This window comes from Ceratotherium simum, chromosome 21, assembly GCF_057802395.1.
Source record: "Ceratotherium simum simum isolate JZ-2026a chromosome 21, ASM5780239v1, whole genome shotgun sequence".
NCBI lineage: Eukaryota > Metazoa > Chordata > Mammalia > Perissodactyla > Rhinocerotidae > Ceratotherium > Ceratotherium simum.
The window spans coordinates 16,642,045-16,651,094 of NC_141920.1; the positions used below are offsets into that span (position 1 = coordinate 16,642,045).

The 9,050-nt window shown below is 42.9% G+C and overlaps 1 protein-coding gene across 4 annotated transcripts in view; it reads right to left on the minus strand.

Moving 5' to 3' along the window:
• The window catches only part of PKIG (cAMP-dependent protein kinase inhibitor gamma), a 79,888-nt gene extending 72,059 nt beyond the window's left edge, over positions 1 to 7,829 (minus strand). The window contains exon 1 of one of the 4 annotated variants that reach the window (XM_087445233.1): positions 7,580 to 7,829. The gene's annotated coding sequence lies outside the window, so the exon portion shown is untranslated. The remainder of the gene's footprint in view (positions 1 to 7,579) is intronic. The other 3 variants (XM_087445232.1, XM_087445230.1, XM_087445226.1) reach the window with 3 other exon arrangements.
• Between the last annotated feature and the right edge of the window lie 1,221 nt (positions 7,830 to 9,050).

Below are 9,050 nucleotides of genomic sequence, written 5' to 3' on the forward strand. Positions count from 1 at the left end.
TATATGTGAAAATCCCTAGAGAGTTCACATTTCCTCATGTATTGAAGTCAACTTGAATACTAGACGATTAGGTCATTGCGGATAATGTAATTCTGGTTAACTGGCAGTCACCCAAAAAGCTTCCAAAGGAAATTCTAAAAGGGATCGATATACTGTAGTATTTTATACTGTACTATTTTATAAGTAGCAGATTTGAACATAATTGAATCCTTAGCTGAGAAACCTGCTATATCTCAGGGTGGTCATCTGAATACTGGAACAATATGGTTTTGACCATGACTCCCATAAGAAATACATTTTATATCATGGCTCAGACATACATAAAAAGAGCTGAAACAAAAGTTTTACAAAACAAAGCTTATTCTTACTATATGAGATGTGCTCTTATTTTTTTTCTGTTCTTTCTATTGTTTCTTCACTTAAAAAAATATGCTAGAACCTCTCTCCTAAATAATTGCTCAACCTACTAATGTGTAATAACCTACAGTTAGAAAAACACTGATATAGGCATCCCCCCCACTGTGGTCACAAACCACTGTGTGGTTTTGCCAATACATAAGACCAACCCAGAAAGGCAATGTTGTGAGCAACCAGTGTTGGACAGAGCATACAGATTCTGTCTTCTTTTTTTTAAAATATATTAAGCTGAGCTGTTAATTGAGGGATTTTTCTCCAACTATCAGAGGAGAGAATGCATGACAACGTGCAAAGACTTCCTTTTATCAAGACAGTGGGATTTAACAGAGCACATGACTTGGCATCAGAAAACCTGCACTAATTTTGCAACCCCTAAGGAAATAACAGATCTAGGCAATGATCATTAATAGCTGCTAAAACCATTCTGTGAAAGACTGATGAGAAACTTATAATGGATGGATCATGCAAACAATACCTGTATGCAATGATCAATCTTAATATCACGCAGAGAGAAAACTAGACTTGACTGCCTCCTGATGTGGTACACACCACCACCTATTAAGTATAATGGCCAAAAAAAAAAAGGAATATAGGGCCGGCTCCGTGGCTTAGCGGTTAAGTGCGCGCGCTCTGATGCTGGCGGCCCGGGTTCGGATCCCGGGCGCACCCCGAGGCACCACTTCTCCGTCCAACGCGAGGCCGAGTCCCACGTACAGCAACTAGAAGGATGTGAACCTATGACATACAACTATCTACTGGGGCTTTGGGGGAAAAAAATGAATAAATAAAATCTTTAAAAAAAAGAATAGAGGAACACATAAAGGAATGCAATCAGTCAAATCCAGAATGTGAGAAGTTGTACAGAACAAATAACCTAATTTTTCAACAAATAAAGGGAGGAAGAAAAAAAAAGAGGAGAAATTGACATAGATTAAGAGACTTAAGAGACAATCAATCAGATGTAATAGGTGGACCTTGTTTGGATCCTAAATCAAATGAACTAATGGGAAAAAACATCTATGAGATAGTTGAAGAAACTGAATACCAAATGGACATTAGGTAATATTTAGGAATTACTACAGTTCATTTTCTTAGGTGTGATAATGGTATTGTGATTATAGAGAAAAAAGAGACAGTCCCTATTTCCTGGGTATGCATATTGAAGTATGTATGAATGAAATGATATGCTGTCTAGGATTTACCTCAAAATAATCCAAGATGGGGAGGGAGTGGGGGAGTCCAGATGAAATAAAACTGACCATATGTTGATCACTATTGAAGCTGGGGCATGGGTATAAGGTATTTATTATACTCTCCTTTGTACTTTTGTATATGTTTAGAATTTTCCATAATAAGAAGCTATAATACAAAAAGAAAATAAGAAAACCTGGCTTCAAACTCCAGGGTTTATTAGATGTAGGAGCTGAGAGGTCTCTTCAATCCTCTGATATCAATTTTCTCATCTGAAAATGGGAATGGTAATCTCTACCTCATTTTTGTTGGGAGGAATGAAATGAGATCATGGATTCACATCTTTTGGAAATCCAGCTCTTATGAACTGCAAAACTCTTACCAGTGTTAGCACAACAGTTAGTTCCCTCTCTCTGCAATACTCCAGAAGCAGAGAGAGATTACAGGTTTGTGGGGATAGAAATAGGTAATGGGCTGAATCTATTCAGACTGTTAAGAATTTCTGTTTTGTAGTAACTCCTTATTAAGACACCGTTTATTTTATATTGGCCCTTTTCTCCCAAAAGGACAGTGTCAAAGATATTTACAATAAACTGAAATTTTCTAACTGGAGTTGTTTACATTTCTTGTTTACTTTCCAATTATTCATATTTCCCCTACTAAAGGTAGAAAGTAAATTTACAGGAGATTGTATTGTTGAGATAAAACCTCACACAATTAGGAATCAATGTAATCTAAATAGGACTTTGTTTAAAATATTCCAGGTCCTCCTAGAAGAATAGATATGGATCTTTCAGCACTAATGCTTCATCTCAAATAAAAGAAAATTAACAGAGGTCAAGTCTAAGTAACACAAAGGGAAACTTGGCACACTCTGGCTTCAGCTTACAGAGTGAGTTAAAGGGAGCCAGAGTGATCTTTCTATAATGCAAATCTGATTAGGTCATTTCCCTTCCATTCAATGGCTTCCCTCTGCTTTCAGGAAAAAGTCCAAACTCCTGAACAAAGGCTCAGGTGGCTCTCCAGCCTTATTTCCACTGTCCTTCCCTAGCCTAAGCCCCTCCAGGACTGATGCCCCTTCTCATTATACTCAGGGAAGGCTTCATCTTCCGCCCGTCTCTCCCTTACCTGTTAGTTGTCAAGTCCTGTGAATTCTGCATTGTCTCTGAAATCTGCCCTCTTGGGGCCAGCCCCGTGGCTTAGCGGTTAAGTGTGCGCGCTCTGCTACTGGCAGCCCGGGTTCGGATCCCAGGCGCGCACAGACGCACTGCTTCTCCGGCCATGCTGAGGCGGCGTCGCACATACAGCAACTAGAAGGATGTGCAACTATGACATACAACTATCTACTGGGGCTTTGCGGAAGAAAGAAAAAAAAAAGGAGGATTGGCAATAGATGTTAGCTCAGGGCCGGTCTTCCTCAGCAAAAAGAGGAGGATTGGCATGTATGTTAGCTCAGGGCTGATCTTCCTTACAAAAAAAAAAAAAAAAAATCTGCCCTCTCCATTCCATTCCTGCTGCCACTGCCCTAGATCAGGCCTTTTTTACCTTTACTCCTCCATCTCCCAAAACAGAACATATCCTTATTTCTTTTTCTGACCATGAAAGCAATTCATGCTCATAAAAAAAGAAAAATAGGGCAATAAGGAAAGGAATAAAAGTCTCCCCACGATCTCATGACACAGACATAAAGAACTTATCTTTCTAGCACACTCATGTTCATGGCAGCATTATTCACAATAACCAAAGTGGAGACGCAACCCAAATGTCCATCTGTGGAACAGATAAAGGAAATGCTTTTATACATATAAAGTACATACAAACTGTGTATACGTCTACATGCAGTGGAATATTATTCAGCCTTAAAAAGGAAGGAAATTCTGACACATGCTACAACACAGATGAACCTTGAGGACATGAAGCTAAGTGAAATAAGCCAATCACAAAAAGACAAATATTGTAAGATTCCACTTACATGAAGTATCTAGAGTAGTCAAATTCATAGAAACAGAAACTAGAACGGTGGTTGCCAGGAGCTAGAGGGAGGGGGAAATGGGGAGTTGTTGTTTAATGGGCATAAAGTTTCAGGTTTGCAAGATGAAAAAGTTCTGGAGATTGATTGCACAACAATGTTAATATCCTTAACACTACTGAACTGTACACTTAAAAATGATTATGATGATAAATTTTATGTTATGGATATTTTACCACAAATAAAAATAAAAAAATTTGGGGGCCCAGCCCAGTGGTGGTGTAGTGGTTAAGTTTTCGCGCTCTGCTTCGGCAGCCCAGGGTTCACAGGTTCCATCCTGGGCATGCACCAACGCACTGCTTATCAAGCCATGCTGTGGTAGGCGTCCCACATATAAAGTGGAGGAAGATGGGCACGGATGTTAGCCCAGGGCCAGTCTTCCTCAGCAAAAAGAGGAGGATTGGGAACAGATGTTAGCTCAGGGCTAATCTTCCTGACAGACACAAAAATAAATAAAAATAAAATAAAATAATTTTTTAAAGAATTAATCTTTCTATGGGGCCGGCCCCGTGGCGTAGCAGTTAAGTGCACACACTCCGCTGCTGGCGGCCCAGGTTCAGATACCCGGCGTGCACCAATGCACCGCTTGTCAGGACATGCTGTGGTGGCGTCTCACATAAAGTGGAGGAAGATCAGCACGGATGTTAGCCCAGGGCCAGTCTTCCTCAGCCAAAAGAGGAAGATTGGCATGGATGTTAGCTCAGGGCTGATCTTCTTCACACACACACACAAAAAAAATAGAATTAATCTTTCTAGACATTTTTCCCATAAATAGATAGGTATACACTTAAAAAAACAAAATAGAAACATACTGTACTGTAATCTGTTTTTCACATCTAACCATATGATGTAAACATCTTTCATCTTTCTCATATATAGCTCCCACCTCATTCTTTTAATGGCTGATAGTACCCATCATATGATTGCACCATAATTTAACTGTTTTCAGTTTTTCAATATTATAAAAACATCACAGTCAATATCTTCGCATATTTTCTCGTTATGTCTTATGATAGACGTCTCTTTTTTTACGTATTCTTTTTCTAGTATGGAGTACCCTGATTTTCCCAAGGGAAAAATACCTCCTCTTCACCCAAACACCCACCCTGCCCCCTGCCACCCCTGCTCCAGCCAATTCTTATTCTATGTTGCTACCTGGGCACATTTATTTTAAAGTTTATTCCTAGGTATTTATTTCTCATGTTGCTATTGTCATTTCTCCCACAATTACATTTTCTGACTATTACTGCTTACATAAAGCTATTGCTTTTTGTCTATCTTATAGCTGCTTGTTCACTTAACCTTATTATATCTAATTATTTTTAATTTAATTCTCTTGAATTTTCTCAGCAGATAATCAGATCATAGGTAGATAATCATATCATCTAGGTAGGAGGAGCAAAAGCTCTGGGCTCAGGCAGACCTGGATTCAAATCCTGTGTGACACTGGGTAAGCATCTTACCTCAATTTCTTCATCCATAAGCTAGAAACTATAACAGAGGCAATCTCTCATGGTAGTTGTAAAGATCACATTATTAACTGAGACTAGTGCATGAAAAGTGCTTAACACAGTATTAGTTCAATAAATGTCTGCCATCTGATGATACTGAAAATATAACTCTCTCTCCACACTTACACCTTTCCTTTATTTTTTCTTGTTGCACTACACTGGTGCATTCCTTTTCAGCATTTACCTTCCCACTTCTCCAAAAAAGTAGAAGCCACCAGACTCCTTTTTTTTTTTTTTTTAATTTTATTTATTTATTTTTTCCCCCAAAGCCCCAGTAGATAGTTGTATGTCATAGCTGCACATCCTTCTAGTTGCTGTATGTGGGACGCGGCCTCAGCACGGCCGAAGAAGCGGTGCGTCGGTGCACACCCGGGATCCGAACCCAGGCCGCCAGCAGCGTAGCATGCGCACTTAACCGCTAAGCCACAGGGCCGGCCCAACCGGACTCCTTTTAAAGGACCTGTGCTGTGGATCTTACCACTCTCAGATTCTCAAGCAAGTTGTGCCATTGATTTTCCCCTTCATCTCCTGTATTTTCTCGGCCTCTCCTGGCTCTTTGCCATCAGCATTGAAATCTGCTCACGTCTCTCTCTTACTTAAGACTTCACCTTATTCCCCAATCGCTCTCCAGCCTTCTCTCTTCCCTTTCACAGCCAAACTTCTTCAAGCTGCCTACACTTTGTCTTTAGTTTCTCACATCCCACTCTCTCCTCATCCCACTGATATATTACATTGAACCTTTAGAAGCTGCCAATATTATAGATGCCACCTCCACCATTTCACCAAATCTGCTCAATTAGGTCCCCAGTGACCTCCATATTTATTTATCCAAAGGGCACATTTTAACGTTTAACTTATTTTACTTGAAATCTCTGCAGCATCCAGCACAGCTGACCCTTCCTTGGGCTTTCACTACTATGCTCTCCTAATTTTCCTCTTGCTTCTCGGGCCATTTCTTCTTGGCGTAGTCTAAGTGAATGGTTCGTCCAAGAGTATGCAACACAGTGGCCCTGATGATCTGGGCCTTTTTTATCTCTCTGGATGGTCTCTTCCAATATTGATTAAGTTCAACGTGCACTGAACTGCTTTTGTCTTTCAAATATTGATTTAAATTTCGGTAGTAACTGGACTGCTTTAGTCTCCATGAATGTACCTTTGAATGTGTTTGGAATACATGCCATGAAGGCAGCAACCTGATTCCTTACTACCTACACAGTGCCTGGCACGTAGTAGATGCTCAATAAATATTTTCTGAATCACCATAAATGAATGACTGCAATGGGAAAAACAGATTGGAGGAGTGACGAGACCAAGAGAGAACAAAAACAACTCTGATCTTTCTGAAGCCATCTCTCTGACCAAACACACACAACAAACACTCACTGCCTGTTTAAAATCCTTTGATGGTTCCCACTGCCCCCAAGATAAAGTCCAAACTCCTCAAAACTTACAAGGAGATAGGAGTAAAGTCTTTCAGAAGTGGCACCTGCTTATCTCTCAAACACATCTAGCCAGACTACTTCCACTTCTCAGAATGTGTCTCCAGCCAGCCTATGAAATCCTTGCAGATGCCCAAAAAGCTTGCACTCTCTCCCCAGGGCCGTGCACATGCCGGGCTCTCTGCCTAGAACATTGTGCACTTCACCAGCCTCATCTTCATTACAAAGGCAGCCTTCACGTCTCATTTTGGAAATCATCTTCTTTTAGAATCTCTCTTTGACCATCCTCCCCCACTTCGTCTCCAGAAATCTGGGTTAACTGCCTTGTCTTTGCATTCACGGTCCCCTGTATGTCCAAAATCATAGCTCGAATCACAATGAATTCCTATTTATGCCATAAAACTGTGGAGTTCCCTGAGGACAAGAAGTCTCATTCACTTTTTTACCCCTGGCGATCAGCCCAGGCCCTGGCACACAATACATGCTCAGTGATGGACCTCCTTGTAGCAATAGTAATAATAAATGCTCTCAAGTATTACCTACCTTCAAGAGCTTTCAATATAAATTTACTCTGTAATAACCTTATAAGACACGTGCTATCGTTATCCCGATTTTGAAGATGGCAAAACTAACGCACAAATAAGTCAATCCTCCCTGGCCCCCGAAGAGTCATAGAGACATACATTTTCTGCAGTTTTGAGTTATTCCCCGACCCCCAAATAAAAAGGGCTCTTTTTTTCTCTTTTAAAGAAACTTTCGGATCAGGCCAATGGCCCCCACATATAATAATCAGTACAACGCTCACTCCACGCCAGCGCCGGGCAGGGTTAAAGGGCACGAGGGGCCCCGCCCGGGCGCGGCAGAGGGGATAAAGGTCCGACCCCAGCCTCCTTCCTGGGGGTCCCCCGCGGCCCGGCCCCTGGCCCCCTGCGGCGAGTGGACGCCGGCACCGGCGCGGTTGGGCCGCGACTGCCCGCCAGGCCCCTGCTCACCTGCCGTCCCGCCACCTCGCCGAGCCGGGCCGCCGGCCCGCAGCGCCTCCCCCGGGCTGCTTGGCGCCGGCAGCGCGCAGCGGGGCCCGTTGCCTTGGCGACCGGAGCTGCTGCGCTCCCGCGGCTCGCGCTACGGCGGCTCGGAGGGGACGTGGAGGGTTCGCGTGCTCTCCCGCAGCCCCCGAGCGGGCGGAGAAGGGAAAGGGAGTGGGAGTCAGGGTCCTGAGCGATGAGGGACGCGGGTGGGGTTTAGCAGCCTGGAACTTGGCCGTGGGGGAAGGGAGAAGGATGGGAATTCTGGGAGTAAGGAGGACAGGAAGGCCGGGGGTGGGGTGGGGGGAAGGACTGGTGCCTCGGATGCTGCTTGTGCCTCAGTCTATCCTTCTGTAACCTGAGATGCGACCGTTCCGGGAGAAGACGCGGCGTAGGCAGAAGCTTGCTAGACTGGGATTATTTAAAGAAAACTGATGTGGGAGGGGTGGCAGATGCCCCTCTCTTTAATCTCCGAAGGGGTGGTGTGGCAAAGAATGAGTAAACTTGTTTCTTTGGGCTCAAGGTGAGAATTAATCACCAGATTTAATTTCACTATGGGAAATAATTTATTTTAACTTGTGAGGAGCAATTATACTTCTTGGAATAATCCTGCAGATATACTGGAACATGAGCACAAGGGATATTCATTGCTCCATTGTAAAGCAAAGGGTTGAGACCAATCTAAATGTCCATCAGTAGGGGACTGAGTAAATAAATCATGGTACATCCATAAAATGGATTACTGTAATAAGAATTAAGAGGGACCAAGGTAGATATAGATGTAGATACAGTTTAAATATACACCCATCTTCAAGCTAGGCATACAGCAATAGTCTCCTAACTGGTCCTGTCTTTGCTTCTAGTCTTACCTGCAAGGCTACCCCAACCCTGCCCCGGTCTATTCTCCACCCAGCAGCCAAAATGATCCTTTTAAAATATAAGCATGATCATGTCCTTCCCTGGCTCAAAACCTTTCAGCGTGCCCAACAAAACACAGAGTTAACACCGTCACCAACAAGCCCCTAAGAGAACTACCCCCCTGGGTACCAGTCCAACCTCATCTCTCACCATTTTCCCACTTATCTATGCCCTAGCCGCCCTGGCCTTGTGGTTTTTAAGTTAAGCATGCTTCTGTCTGAGGGCCTTTCCTTTTGCTGTTCCATCTTGGGACCACTCTTCCTCCGGATATCCCTATGGTTTGTGTTGGGGAAGAGGGGGAATTCACCTCCGCCCTTTCCCTTAAGGTTCTTATGGCTGGCCAGATAATTAAAAGACAGGTTAGCAGGAGAAAATATTACCAAGTTTAATAACATGTACACATGGGAGAAATCCAGGAAACTGAGTCTCTCAGCAAATGGCAGAGGTTCTCGTCTTTTTTTTTAATTTTTTTTTTGTGAGGAAGATCAGCCTTGAGCTGACATCTGATGCCGATCCTCCT